Below are 15,916 nucleotides of genomic sequence, written 5' to 3' on the forward strand. Positions count from 1 at the left end.
AAACCCCCTTTTCAGAAATTTGGTTTCTATTAAGGGTCAGAACCCTATCATCCACAGAGTGAAACAGAGAGAGGCTAGATTTGGATGGAGAAGCAAACATTTTGTTGAGTGAACAGATGTGGTTTCAACAATATTTTATGGTAGTTACCCTTGGACAGGTGGAATAGGAAGGGAACCAATGCTGCCTTGACCAGAAAGGTGGTGGGAGTAGGAGTTTCAGAGCTTCGTTTTGAAATTTTAGAATGCCTTTTTAAAGTAATTGCAGAGGGGGAAAGGCATACAGAAACCTGCCCCGACCACTGGATAACACCGAGGAAGCTGGTGTTTTTCTGGTGAAGCAGACAGGTCTATTTGTGGTGTTCCCCACTGATGCCTGATTGTTTTGAAGACTATTTTGTTCAGGGATCATTTGTAAGTGTCCTTCAAGGACCTGCTTATGGAGTTCCCCAGTACATTCTCCTGGCATGGAATATATGCAGCTGATAGTCATGTCCATTTGTGTGGCTAGGTGCCATGCCTTCTCTGCTAGCCTACACAGTAGGTGAGATCTTATGCCCCTTCTGTTTATTCAGATACCACATAACTGTGATAGTGTCCATGTACACCAGTAGTGAGCCATGTTTCCAAAGATGGGAAAATGCCTGCAGTGCTTGCAAAAGGTCTCCCATTTCTTTCAGGTTGATCTGTTGTTTCAGGAGGGTGAAAGACCATTTCCTCTGCACTCTCCAGGATCCTGTTCAAGCCCCCCCAAATGCTCTGTCTGAGGCATCTGTGTGAAGAACTTGTTTGGGTGGGGCTGAGGTGAAAGAAAGACCTGGGTTGAACGTGATCTGCTCTCCCCACCAGAATAGCTTCTTTTTCAGCAAGGTAAGAGAGGGATCAGGGTATCCAAGGAATGGGAAATTGGGACCAGACTGATTTTCAGTACCACTGAATTTTTTGCATATGTAGTCTTTCCAGAAGAAGCACTGGGATGGCAGCTCCCATGAAACCCAAGGCGCTGAGAATCTCCTTTGCTGTGCTGTGCGACACTGAGTAGAAGGTTCTGAAAAAGGTGAACAGACTGAACTTTTCCCTGAGGAAGAAAAAGACCAGCTTTCTGCATGCGTCTAGTCTGCAACCCAGAAAGACAAGGTCCTGAGTGGGTGTGAAATGAGTTTCTTTGAAGTTGATTGTGAACCCTTGGGTGGATAGGATAGGAGATGTTTGCAAGTGCAAGTCGTCCGACTCCTGAAATTTTCGTTTTCGAGTTTGAGAACCGAAGTCTTCAACTAAAAGCTAAATACCCCGTTGGGGAAACTTTTTTTCTTGCTCTTAACCGATGTCAGTAAAAGTAAATAATTGCATTACTTGCGGAAAGCAAATACCTCATAAATATTTTCATTCGTACTGTATTCCTTGCCTAGGCCCTGACCACGATGTACCTCGCTGTCGGTTTTGTGCCTTATTTAAACCACAAACTATCCATCGTCTGTATATTTACGCTTCTAAATATTTTGGTGCTTGGTTCAATTATCCTGATATGTCTTCGGTCAGCCTTCTGACATTCCAAAAAAACACAAAGATAAAGACAGAGACAGGCCTCATAGGTCCAAAACTGCCGACGGAGCTTCTCCTAAGCCAGTCGCCAGTACTCAGTGAGGTGCTTTCGCAGCCCCTGATACCTGCTACTTCTGATTCGCAGGTCCTCTAATGAGACCCATTCAGAGTCTGGTATATGCCGCAAGATGCTTCAACTATGGAACCTGCAGATGTCTCTACCTTGGATGGGTCCAGAGCCACTGTGCAGGCACCGGCTTCTGAGGGTGTATTCAGGCCTACTGACTAGCGTATTAAACCACTACCATCTTCTTCTCCAAGGCCTAAATCTCGAACTATGCCTAAAAAACTGATGCCCAGACCGCATGGTCAAGCCTCCTATGCCTAAAAAACAGATAAGAATGGCTGAAGACCTTATTACTCTAATCAGGGGAAGCCAGCCTTCCCCCTCTAAGAGACTTAGGACTGAGTTTGTTTATGATACTTCTGACCAGGATTCTGAAATTTCTGTTTCCTCTTATGACCAGGATTTACCCTTATCTACCTATGAGGATTCTGATACTGGGGACTCCATTCCCTCTGCGCCCCCCCCCCCCAGAGGGTTTCTCTTTTGGTGAAACCTTGCATACTCTCAGGTAGCATTTTCATTGGGAAAGTCAGGATTTCTCTGATTCTAAAAAGAGGCTTAGGGATTTCTTACTCTTGCCCCAGCACAGGCCTTTAACCATACCTCCTGAACTAGACATTGAAGATGCATTTGCAGAATCTGGCTTGGCCCCTGACTCTTTACCTACTGCTCCCAGGAAACCTGATAGATATTACAGGGTCCCTGACTCTCACAAGTTCCTTTTCAAGAATCCTACTGCGGATACTGAGACCATTTCACAGGGGCCCAAGGGCATTAAAGCTACTCCTGCCAAATATCCTACTCCTCTGATGGAGACTCCAGGGTGCTGGATAGATTGGGTAAGAAGGTATATACTTCTGCAACTTTGGCCATTAGGGCCTTAAACTGCCAGTTTCATATTGGATTACTTAAACAGAAAATGATGTTTCCTGATTGTGTTGAAAATAAGGATTTACATGATTTTATTGCATTTAACTGAACAGGTTGGAAAACATACTTTGCAATGTGGTTTTGACTCTCTAGAGGCATCTTGCAGGGCTTCTGTAACTGGGTCTGTACTTAGAAGGCATGCTTGGTTTAAGGAGCAATCCTTACCAGATCATGTTAAAGCAAAATTACTGGATGCTCCCCTAAACCAGGACCGCCTGTTTGGCAAAAAGGCAGAAGAGGTTCTTAAAAAGATGAAAGAAAAGGCTAAATCTATGCAAACTGTTAAAGATTTTTTACAAGTACAATCTTCAAGATTTAGTAGGCATTGGCCTTCCAAGAATTGGTCCTTTCCTGCCTCTTCCAGACCTTCTCAGTCCAAACTCAGATCCAACAGAGCTCCCAAGCTGCAGTCCCAGGGTACACACAGGACTAAGCAGTGGGGGGCCTCTACTTCCAAATCTGGGAGTAATAAGACTCCCCCTTATGGTAAACTGTCTCCATGACTTCCTTTTAAAATTTCCAAGCACTTATCAACTGACTGCCCCTTTGGTGGGAAAGATTGTTCTTCATGCAAAGAAGTGGGAACTCATCACCCAGGGCAAATGGGTTTTAAATGTAGTATCCCAGGGATACAGATTTCACTTCCACACGTTGCCAACACTAAGCAGGTGGCCAGACCTACCACCAAATCAGTGGGCATTGGCCCAAGACCAGATACTTTCTCTCAAGCATGGGGGCTATTCAGTTGGTATCAGAAGAGGAAAAGGGACAAGGTTTCTACTCAAGACTTTTCCTGATACCCAGAAAAGACAATTCATGGCGTCCTATCCTGGAACTGTCTATGCTAAACACCTTTTTATAGATTCTAAAATTCAAAATGCTGACTCTTCACCAGTTACTTCCTATGCTAGGCAAAGATGCCTGGTAGGCATCACTAGATCTAAAAGAAGCATACCTGCACAATCCCAATCAGGGAATCTTGCAGAAGATACCTACGATTCAAAGCAGGCTACACGCACTATCAATTCTCTGCACTGCCCTTTGGCTTATCTCCTTAGGCCCAGGGTATTCACGAAGTGCCTAGCTCCAGTTTTTGCATTTTGTAGGCAAAGAAATATTCAAATATACCCATACCTGGACGATTCAGGCAGAAAGCCAGGATATACTTTTGAATCATCTGGCCTTTGTACAAAGGGTACTAACTTGTCTGGGGTACACCATAAACAAAAAGAAATCACACCTGGTACCCTGCCAACAAATTGTATTCCTGGGAGCAAGCTTGAATACAACTTCCCAGATGTCTTTCCTCACGCCAGAGATGCAAATTCATTTAACAACCTACTTCAAACAAGTGGCCACAAAAACCCTGCTATCTGCAAGACAAATACTGCAAGCCTTGGGGTTCATGGCCTCCTGCATTCTTCTAATTCCATATGCAAGAATGCATATGAGGAAACTACAGTGGTATCTAAAAAGCCTGTGGTGTCAACATTCTCAGGATCTAGAAGCAATGTTTCCTATCATACCTTGCCTACGTCTAGAGTTCCTTTGGTGGGCAGGGGCCTGCCACCAAAACAAGGGACTACCTTTCACACCACCCCCTGCTGCCCAAACCCTATCAGACTATGCATGGGGGGCTCATCTGGCAGGGAAGTGCATTCAGGGCAAATGGAACCAAAGTCAAATGCACCTGCATATCAATCAAAAAGAAATGTTAGCTGTACAGAATGCTCTGACAGCCTTCAAGGACCACATTCTTCCAGGACAACTAATGGTAAAGATGGACAACACCACTGTTATGTGGTACATAAACAAGCAGGGGGCTACACATTCTTACCCCCTCTACAGACTAGCCATGGCATTGTGGAACACAGCCTTGAGCTACCAAGTGCACCTACAAGCTCAATTTCTGCCAGGAAAATTAAATACACTGGCAGACGGACTAAGCAGAAACCTCATGGACCCACACGAATGGAAACTGGAACCAAGGATTTTCAACATGTTGACAAGCAAATGGAGGAGCCCAGATATACACCTGTTTGCCTCTCCCCAGAACTACCAATTGGACAAATTTTGCACAAGGACTCCCCACAAACAAGCCTGGAAAGTGGATGCTCTGTCCTTCAGCTGGAAAAAAAAAATCAGTCTACGCCTTCCCACCTCTGCCTCTGCTCTCCAAAATACTACTAAAAATCAAACAGGACAAACCAAGGATGATTTTTGATTGCACCCGCCTGGCCACCCCAACACTGGTACCCCCTCCTGCGCAGTGTGTCATGGTTCTCCCCATGGCACCTCCCTCAGACTCCTTCACTGTTGTCTCAGCAGGAGAACCAGATTCTGCACCCTCAGCTTCTAACACTGAACCTAGCAGCCTGACTAATTACCTCATCTCTCCTTTACCATCCCTCAGTAAACCTGTGATGGATATCATTTTAGAGGCAAGGAGGCCTAGTACTAGAAAATGTTATGCTGAAAAATGGAAAAGATTCTGTGCCTGGAACCAGTCTCAAGGGATGAGCACAGCAGCACCCCCCAGTTTACCTCAGATTTTGAAAGACTTAACTGAGATGCTTCACAAGGGCCTGTCTTTTTCCTCCATCACAATTCAAACCTCAGCCATTCCAGCTCATTATAACACAGAACCTCCTCTCTTCTCTCATCCACTGCTCAAGCAGTTCCTTAGAGGGGTCAAAAATTTGAGACCACCCAGGAGAGCTTCAACCCCAGCCTGGGACCTTAACTTTGTTTTGGAAAAACTCACTCTACCTCCTTTTGAGCCAGCTGCTACTGCAGACTTAAAATTTCATTCTTGGAAAGCAGCTTTCCTTTTAGCAGTCACTTCAGCAAGAAGGGTATCTGAATTACAGGCCCTTATGGCAGTGGAGCCTTTCATCATCTTTCATGCAGACAGGGTGTCCCTTAGAACCAATCCATCCTTCATGCCCAAGGTGGTATCCACTGTGGCTCTTAATTAGTCCATTCATTTGCCAACCTTCTTTCCCAATTCACAGAAGAAAGGGGAAGGGATACTGCATTCCTTGGATGTGCACAGACAACTTAGATTCTACTTGGACAGGACTAAACCTCAAAGGAAATCTGAACTACTGCTGGTGGCATTTGCTGCAGGGGCAGAGGGGAAGGCTATTTCAAAGCAAACCATTTCTAAATGGATAGGCCATTGCATTCATTTCTGCTATAAGCACCGTGGTAAACCTGTCCCTCAGGAGATCAGACCTCACTCCACCAGGGCTGCATCTACTTCTATAGCCTTTCTCAGAGGCTACCCTACTAGGGACATCCTAGAAGCTGTTACCTGGAGTTCTGTACATACTTTTCACCAAGCATTATCATTTGCCAATTTTCTCTAAATCCAGAGCTGGCTTTGCCACTGCAGTCTTGCTGGTCCTAATGCTATCTGAATTTCTCCTCCCAACCATAGCTTTGAGAATCTACCCAAATGTAATGACTGCAACAGTGAAACAAGAAGAACATAGTACAGTTGTGTACACTTACCATAAATGTAGATGTTCGAGTTTATTCACTGTTGCAGTCCTGGTTACCCTCCCTCCAGCCCCCTAACTTATTTTGGCTATACCTCTACTTTCATTTACTATGCTTAAAAGGTTTTTGGTATATTTGCTTTGTTGTTGGAGGTATAACCTTGTATATTTATAGATTTAATTGCTTCCCATTGGGGGGGCACCTGACATCTGGGGCAAGAAAAACTGATGTAATGACGTCGGCTGCATGTTTTATACCCCTGATGACCTGATGTCACTAAAGAAGAAAGAGCAACCGACGTATGACCCAAAACTTTGTTAATCAGGCCGACTGAGGGCTACTGCAAACAGATGAGCCAAATGTGATGACTGCAGCAGTGAATACACTCAAACATCTACATTTATGGTAAGTGTGCACAACTGTACTTTGTGCATCCTTCAGACTGTTGGTTGTTGGTACCTTTGCTTCGTTCATTCATCCAGGTAAGTGCCCCATCAGGGAACTTTCCTTTTTTATTTTTATTTTTTTTTTTTACAGTTGATGTCAGCTAGGAGGGGTAAGTGCAAGTGAATTAGGCAAATTCCGTGTAAGGACTTGCATACCACGTGTCTTTTTATATACGCTTGGAACACTATCAGAAATCTTTCTCTATTTACCAGTCATTTGTTCCAAAAACACTTGGGTCTAGGCTTTTTACTCTTTTAACCTTTCTCTTGACCCAGCATCTTAAATGCTTGACCCAGTCCAAGATGGTTGACTCTGCATCCTTGGATATACTCTTCAACTGGAGAAAAAAACTAAAGAAGCCTCGAACAGAAATGCAATCCAGTGTTTGACTCTGACATACCTGCTGAGGTTAGAGAACCCATGGTACATCAGGCTAATTCTCAGTTTATTTATATTTATTTATTGACATTTGTTGACCGGGAAAGTCCACTGGGCCCAACGACCCATTTTCAGTGGAGGCACGGGGAGAAAAGCTCCATACAATCACAGAAATTTTTACATAACATCAGCTTAACTTTGAAAGTCAAGAAAGTTTTTACATAATATAAATTGAAGTAGCTACACAAGACAAATGCGTATTATAGAGGTATACAATGAAAGAAAAGAAAATCAGTTTGTTAAATTTTTAGTAATTCTGTTTGTATGTTCTCATAAGTAAGAATACTGTTTAATCAATTCTGTTTATTCAACCACAGAAATAAAGAAAGCAAGAGAGATTGGATACAAAGACATTGTAAATTGCAACTATATTAAGTTAGTAAAAGTATTTGTAGTGTATAGTGGCCAAAACATTTAAGGTGGTTTGATCATATGGCTACAAGAACAGACAAGGTTATTGAGATAGGGTTCTTTTAGTGCAAATTTAAATGTTTTTAAAGAGTCTAGTTGAGTAATAGAGAGAGTGCATTCCAAAGTTTGGCAATGGTGTGGGAATAGAGACATTGTCTAGCTCTTTTGTTGGGTTTAGTTATGGTTAAGAGTTGTTTGTTAGAAGACCTAAGATACAAAGTAGAGGTGTGTGTTTGTATTATAGTTTGAAGGGATGGGCAGTAGTTTAGATTATTTAGCAGTTTGTTGGTGAGAGTAAGTCGGAAAGGTGGGTAATGGGGGAACTCAAACCAGTTTATAGATTTAATGGCCAGGCAATGAAGTGTGTGAGTTGGCATGTTGGAGACAAACTTAGCTATTTTATAGTAGCACGACTGCAGTTTGTTCAGGAGAGATGTGTGTAGATTACTGAAACTGGGGCAGTCATAGAGGAGGGAGGGTAGAAGTAGACTAATTAGTTGGTTTCAACTTGGTAGACTTGTCCAAATAGTTTATGCCTATAGAGTTTGCCAAACTTAAAATGGGTCTTTTTGATTTGGCTGAGTATATGAGTTTCAAAGGATAGTTTGTCATCAATTGTGATGCCAAGTAGTTTGGCTGTTTTTACAGTTTCAATTTTTGCATTGTTCTGAGAGAATATTTTTAAAGTTTAGCGTTAGAAGTTTGGTTGTGAAGAATAAAAAGTTTGATTTTTTTTGGGGGGGGGGGGTTAAATAGCAGTTGAGCTTCTTTAAGCCAGGATTCGATGGAAGTAAATGCATTTTGTGTTAACTTTAGGAGATCTGAGGTAGTGTTAGAGGATGTAATTATTGTTGAATCGCCCGCGTATTTAACGAGTGTACTTTGCAGGGATGCTTTATGGAGATTATTAATAAATATGTTAAAAAGCAAGGCCCCAAGAATAGACTCTTGGGGAGCACCTGTGTTTTGAGTAGGTAATCTGATTGCTTACTTTGCCATCTAACAAATTTTTTGTTGTGTAGATAGTTATAGAACCAGGTTAGTGTGTGTGGGGGAGCAGTGTTACGGACTCATGTTGTAAAAGTAGATGTTCTTAGTGTTTCACTGTTGCAGTCATCACACTTGGGTTATCTGCCTGCAGGTAGCCCTCAGTTGGACCGAACAACAGAGACTTAGTATTTCTGCGTCGGTTGCTGTCACTCCAGAACTGACGTCAGGAGTATAAAACAGGCAGCCGACACCATTACATCAGTCTTTCTTGCTGAGGAGCCCAAAGCAGAAGCAGTTTGCACGAGTGCCGGTCGGCCGCTACCTGAGTTTTCGTTTCCAAATTGGAATCATCTTGAAGTCTACTAAAGTTAAATAGCCCATTGGGGATCCTTTTTTCTTGCTCAAACCGATGTCAGAAAAAGTTAACAATTATCTCGCCTGTGGAAAGCAAATACCACACTGAGATTTCCAATCTTACTGTGTCACCTGTTTAGGCCCAGACCATGACGTACCTCGCTGTCGGTTTTGTGCTTTGTTCAACGCCTGAACTATTCATCATCAGGCCCTTATTGTCGCTAAATACTTGCGCTCTCCATATTCCAAAATGGCTTTGGTAAGCCATCCGACTACCGATCTTTCGAAAAAACTTAAGGATAAAGACAGAGACCACACAGGTCCAAAACTGCCAACAACTCTTCTGTTAAGCTAGTTGCCAGTTCACAGGTACTCAGTGAAGCACTTTCACAGCCCCTGATGCCCGCTTCAGTGGATTTGCAGGCCATTACCGAGACCTGTTCAGAGTCCAGTATGCCGTGAGACTCTTCTTTGACTGCAGAACCTGTGGATATCTCAACCTTGGATGGGTCCGGAGCTACTGTGCAGGCACCGGCTTCTGAGTAAGTTCTTCGCTCTACTGATATTTGACACAAACCGACTTCTTTTGCGTCTTCAGTTTTGTCTAAAACTACCGAGTTTCTAAGGCCAAGAGTATGAGATGCGCCTAAAAAAAGACCCAAACTCAAGCACCTGCTTCCTTGCCACAACATCAAATGCTTTAAATGGCAGAAGACCTGATTATGCTGATTAGGGGAAGCCAGCCTTCCCCTGCTAAGAGAAAGAGATTTGTCCCCAGCAGCTTTATCAGACCAAGAGTCCGACGACTCTGAGGTTTCAGAATATGAAGACATGCCTTTATGTGATTGAGGATTCAGATGCAGAGGAATCCATTCCCTCTGCTCTCCTTCCAGAGGATTTTTCTTTTGGTGAAACCCTACAATACTTTGAGAGCATTTCCACTGGGAATGCCAAGACTATCCTCAGTCTAAAAAGAGACTCAGAGAATTTTTCGATTTGCCACAACATAGACCTTTAGCAATCCCTCCAGTTCTGGATGTTGTGGATGATGTCTTTATGGAATCCAGTCTAACTCCTGATACTTTACCCCCTGCTCCAAGGAAACCAGATAGGTACTACAGAGTACCTGACTCTCAAATTTATTTTCAAAAATCCTACTGCTGACCCAGAGGTCATTTCCCAGGGGCCTAAAGATATAAAAGCAACTACAGCTAAGAATCCCACCCCTTCAGACAGGGATTCCCGAGCTTTAGACAGATGGGGTAAAAAAGTATGCACCTCTGCATCTCTCATCATTAGGGCATTGAATTGCCAGTTTCACATGCTGAAATACCAGCAACATATTATGGAACTTATTAAGCAAAAATTATCTACCTTTACAGACTGTGCAGAAAGTAAAGAATTATAAGAGTTTATGCGTTCTGCAAGCCAAGTCAGCAAGCATACTTTGCAGTGTGGCTTTGACGCCCTAGAAGCATCTTGCAGGGCAGCAGTCACTGGTTCTGTACTGAGAAGGCATGCTTGGCTTAAGGAGCAGACCTTGCCAGACCATGTCAAATCCAAATTATTCGACGCTCCTTTGAACAAGGGCAATCTGTTTGGCACCAAAGCAGAAGAGGTTCTAAAAAAAGATGGAAGAAAAAGTTAAATCTATGCAGACAAAGATTTTTTACAAGTGGAGCTTCCTAGATTCAGTAGACATTGCCCCTCGAAACATTGGTCCTTTTGAGCCCCCTCAAGGACATCTCAAACTAGACCCTGGGAAAAACACACACCCCAGATTAGTCTCAGTGTATGCAGAGATCTAAGCAATGGAGTGCCTCCACTTCTAAAACAGGGAGTGCTAAGCCCACCCCCTTACAGAAAGGGTTCCCAGACCTTCCTCCAAACCAGTGGGCAGGAGCACAAAACCAAGTTCAATCCCTGCTCTCCATAAGGGCAATTCAGCCTGTTCCTGCAGAACAGATAGGTCAAGGTTTTTATTCCAGACTTTTCCTGGTATCCAGAAAAGAGGGCACTTAGCGCCCAATCCTAGATCGTTCCATTCTAAACACCTTCCTGGTGGTACCAAAATTCAAAATGCTCACCCTTCAGCAGCTTCTTCCTATGCTGTCCAAAGATACCTGGTTAGCCACCCTAGACCTAAAAGAAGCCTATCTGCACATCCCTGTCAGGGACTTATGCAGGACATACCTATGTTTCAGAGCAGGATCTATGCATTATCAGTTATTTGCACTTCCCTTTGGCTTATCCACTGCTCCCAGAGTATTCACAAAATGCCTGGATCCAGTCATTGCCTATTGCAGACAGAGAAAAATGCAACTTTACCCGTAATTGGATGATTGCTTGATTCATGCAGTCAGGAAAAGCTGTTGCAGCACCTGACATTTGTAAAGAACCTTTTAACCTCCCTGGGGTACACTATCAATGAAAAGAAATCAAAACTAGTCCCCAGTCAAAAGATTGTATTCCTGGGAGCAAGCTTGGGCACAGCATCCCAGATGGCATTCCTTACTCCAGAAAAACAAACCTGACAGGCTACTTCAGTCAGATGGACACCAGAACCCAGCTATCCGCAAGGAAAATCCTGTAGACCCTAGGGTTCATGGCCTCTTGCATTCAGCTAATTCCATATGCCAGACTGGGTATGAAGAAAGTTCAATGGTACTTGAAAAGTCTTTGGTGCCAACATTCTCAGGACCTGAAAACAGTCATTCCTACAATACCTTGTCCGAGGACAGAGTTTCTTTGGTGGGCAGCAGCATGCAACCACAACAAGGGACTTCCCTTTACTCAACCCCATGCCGCCCAGACCCTAACCACAGACGTATCAGACTATGCCTGGGGGCCACACCTGGACAAGTGCATTCAGGGCCACTGGAGCCCAAGTCACATTCATCTGCACATCAACCAAAAAGAGATGCTAGCTATTCAGCATGCTCTGACAGCTTTCAGATCCCTACTCTCACCAGGACCCCTGCTAATAAAAACAGATAACACCACAGTCATGTGGTACATCAACAAGCGGGGGGGAACCCACTCTTACCCCCTCTGCAGGCTAGACATGGCCCTGTGGAACACGGCCTTGGATATGCATATTCATCTGCAAGCTCATTTCCTGCCAGGCAAACAAAACTCTCTGGCAGATGACTTAAGCCAAAATCTCCTAAACCCACATGATTGGCAATTGGGCCCCAGCACCTTCAGCCTTCTAATCCAGAAATGGAGGACTCCAGAGGTGGACCTTTTTGCCTCCCCCTGCAATTACTAGCTCAGCAAATTCTGCACCAGGACATCTCACAGCAGGGCCTGGAAAGTGGATGCCGTATCCTTCCAGTGGGAAAACCTCTCACTCTGTGCATTCTCCCCTCTGCCTCTTCTCTCAAGAATTTTACTCAAGATAAGACAGGACAGACCAAGGGCAATCCTGATTGCCCCGGACTGGCCACGTCAGCACTGCTACCCACTGCTACCCACTACTGCGCAGCCAGTCACCAGTGCCACCCTGGCACCTACCCCAGATCCTAACCCTCCTCACTCAGCAGGGGGGACAGAGCTTGCATCCGCAACTGCAAACCCTAAATCGGGCTTATTCCCTGAATTCTCCCCTAGTGACCAGCCTAAGCAAGCAGGTGCTGGATGTCATTCTTGAAGCCAGAAGACCCCGTACAAGGAAATCCTATGCTGATAAATGGAAAAGGTATTCGTCCTGGATTCAGTCTAATGGAGAGGACACAGCACTGCCCTCTAATCCTGGATTACCTAGCAGATCTTATTCCACAGAGGCCTATCCTTCTCCTCCATTAGGATCCATGCCTCTGCCATCTCGGCTCATTACAACACTGAGCCACCTCTCTCTTCTCACCCTCTCTCATCAAACAGTTCCTGAGAAGGGCAAACAACTTAAGGCCACAAAGAAGACCACCCACCCCTGCTTGGGACCTTAACTTTGTACTGGAAAAGCTCATGCTACCCCCTTTTGCACCTGCGGTGTCAGCAGAGTTAAAATTCCTCTCTTGAAAAACAGCCTTGCTTCTGGCCATCACTTTAGCTAGAAGAGTGTCTGAGCTACAAACACTTATGACTGTGGAACCAGTCATTATTTTTCATGCTGACAGGGTCTCCCTCAGGACTAACCCTTCCTTTATGCCTAAAGTGGTGTCCAGTGTGGCTCTCAACCAATCTATCCATTTTCCGACCTTCTTCCCTAATCTTCAAAATAAAGGGGAAAGGATTTTGCACTCCTTGGACATGCACAGACAGCTCAGATTCTACCTTGATAGGACTAAGCCCTTCAGGAAATCTGACCAGTTACTAGTCAGTTTTGCACCAGGGGCAGAGGGCAAGGCCATCTCAAGGCAAACAGTTTCCAAATGGATAGCACACTGTATCCATTTCTGCTACAAACACCATGGGAAACCAACCCCTTAGGGGGCAGAAGGGTAGCTTCTACCTCTACAGCATTCCTCAGGGAGTCCCTACCAGGGGCATTCTGGAAGCTAATACCTGGAGTTCTGTACATACCTTCACCAAGCTTTACCACCTGCCTATCTTTTCCAAATCCAGGCGGGTTTTGCAACAGCAGTCCTGCAGGGCATACTAGCCAGCCCCAACTCTTGTTGACTGCCTCCACCCTTTCTTCAGCTTTGGGAATCAACCCAAGTGTAATGACTGTTATTAAGCATCTGTTGGGTTGTTTGTTTCTAATAACTTGTTGCAGTTAAACTCTTTTTTTCTAGAGGCCCCTTTAGCTGTTTAAAACTTTCATTTAAAGGCTCACTGCTGCTTTTCAGCTGTGAGAAACATTTCTGCAGTTTGTTTCCCACCCTCCCTCCCTGTTGGTATAGTGTTTTTATAGTTGGTGGCTTTGCAGTTGTCCGCCCCTAGTGTAAATTTGATCTGGGGCCCTCATCCCAGTCTAGTGTCATTATCTTATTCTACCCAGTACAGGGAGAACATTTGAGAAGGCCAATCCGCTTGGTTTCTGCTACTCCTTTCTCTCTTTCCACTTAAATTTTTTTTATTTATTTTTTTATCTACTTTTACTGTATTTGTGTTTCTTTCTACTTTATTTTGCTTTTGTGTCATCTTAAAAGTACTCAATTGTATTTATTACTGCTTGGTGTAACTCATTCTAAGCCTTTTAGTTTAAGCACTTGGGCTTCAGACCAGTTGTTTTACATTAAGAAGGTTTGTGGTCTGCACTGTAGTGGCAGAACAGGTAGCTTACATCCTTCTAACTTGGGAACTGCTGATTGAGGGCTCAGTGTCTGTTATTCTAAAAGTGTATTAATTCTGGTTTAAGCAATTGGGCTTCAAGCCAGTTATTTTACACTGAGGGTTCGTGGTCCACACTCTTGTGGGAGGAGAGGCTGAACTCTGCCCTTCTGAGCTGGGAATTTCTGGTTAAAGGCTTATAGTGCCTGCATATTTGAACTGCTTCTTACTGAAATTGGTACACCTTGTTTGCTGTAGCATAGACTAGATCCAGGCCTGCTGAATCTAGCTTTGTTTGTATGCTTGTTGTTTGTTTGCTTGTTATTTCCCTGAAACGCGGCTTTTCAGCGCTTCTGTGGATCCCTAGTGATATCTGCATTGCTTACTGTACTTATTTCCTTGTTTCACTTGAAAGAAAGTTACTGTTTGTCATTTTTGCATTTAAGTTACCTGTAACACATTGCATTTAAGTTACCTGGCACTTGCTCACTAAGTCAGCACTAAAAAATTAAAAGCACTACACCCTCACAAACTCCCCTTGAGTACCTTGTTCCCCATTGGCCCTTTTTTTCAATTATAAAGGAATTCCCAATACTATTCTAGCATGCCCAAGGGTCAGTTGTCAATCTCCTCTCCGGTCCAGCTGGTGAATCTGGGAATCTTGAGGCAATGTTACAACTGCCTCATGTACACAGACAACCCTCTCCTCCTCCCAACAAATTCCAACACATGTGAGAGATGCAACCATATAGCCAAACTGGAGGCTAAGCTCTCTCAACTCAGTACTGGCGTAACCAGTCAGGAGGAGAAGGAAACCACACTCACTACAATTCCAGTCTCACATAGACCTACCACGACAGCAAACCAAACACACAAAAACATACTCGGAGGCTCTTAATAAAAATCTGCCTAAGCAGCAGAGACCTCCAAAGCAGACACCCAAGCAACCGCTACCCCAAAACAAAACACGTGCAACACATAGCTCACAAAGCCAATGTGCCGAACAGTCACAGCCCTTAAGGCTAAACAACACACCTGATATACTTGTAATAGGTGACTCTATCGTCAGGCACACTGACATTCCGCTCACCAGGCTGAACAAGGAGAAGGTCCACGGTGAGCTGCCTGTCGGCCGCTAGGATCCGCCACATAACACAAGCACTCAGGTCACTCCAAGGCAAGTACAAATATGACTCAGTCATTGTCCATGCTGGTGTGAATGACCTGAGATGTACCTCCCTGGACTACATGAAAAGAGACATAGAGGAGCTCTCTGAGCATGTAGCCCAGGCCAGTATGACCCTGACCTTGAGTAGCATCTTACCCTCACTAAGAATGATGCCACAATATGAAGACAAGATGATCAATTTCAACAATTGGCTTAAGTATTGGTGTCATTCAAAGGGGATCCAATGCCTGTCAGCCTGGGATGACATGCTCGACAAGCCACGAAGCTTCGCTAGGGACGGCTTGCACCTGTCACCCCTGGGCTTTCGGATATTGGCAAAGGCTCTTGCTACCCCCATAGTGCGTTTTTTAGGCAATGCTCAAAAGACAAACCCACGTCCATAGGTATCACAAGGGATAAGAAGCTAAGAGTAATGCTACTCAACGCCAGAAGTCTAAACCTCAAGATGCACGCACTCTAAACTCTCCTTAGCATGGAGAACATCGCTATCTGTGCAGTAACAGAAACCTGGTTCAAGGCTCCCGAGAGCACCCCAGCACTACCAGGTTATACCTCATACCATGCTTTTCGGCCCCAAAACTTGGACCGAACCACAAAAGGAGGGGGAGTATCAGTATTCGTCAAAGATACCCACACCTCCAGGTTGGTGGCACAGCACGAAGCATCAGAGACTATCCATGTGCAACTAACAGTGGGTAAAACTGCCTTCCAGTTTATAGCCTGCTACAGACCACCCTCCCAAACCCAGGAACCCCACTCGGCCTTCCTGA

The 15,916-nt window shown here is 44.4% G+C and overlaps 1 protein-coding gene across 1 annotated transcript in view; it reads left to right on the plus strand.

Annotated features, from left to right (window-relative positions):
* Positions 1–15,916, plus strand: part of SEC13 (SEC13 homolog, nuclear pore and COPII coat complex component) — a gene marked incomplete in the record, with an annotated part of 687,168 nt that overhangs the window by 488,740 nt on the left and 182,512 nt on the right.

Source organism: Protopterus annectens, chromosome 7.part1, assembly GCF_019279795.1.
Source record: "Protopterus annectens isolate FY-2018-M chromosome 7.part1, PAN1.0, whole genome shotgun sequence".
Taxonomy (NCBI): Eukaryota; Metazoa; Chordata; order Ceratodontiformes; family Protopteridae; genus Protopterus; species Protopterus annectens.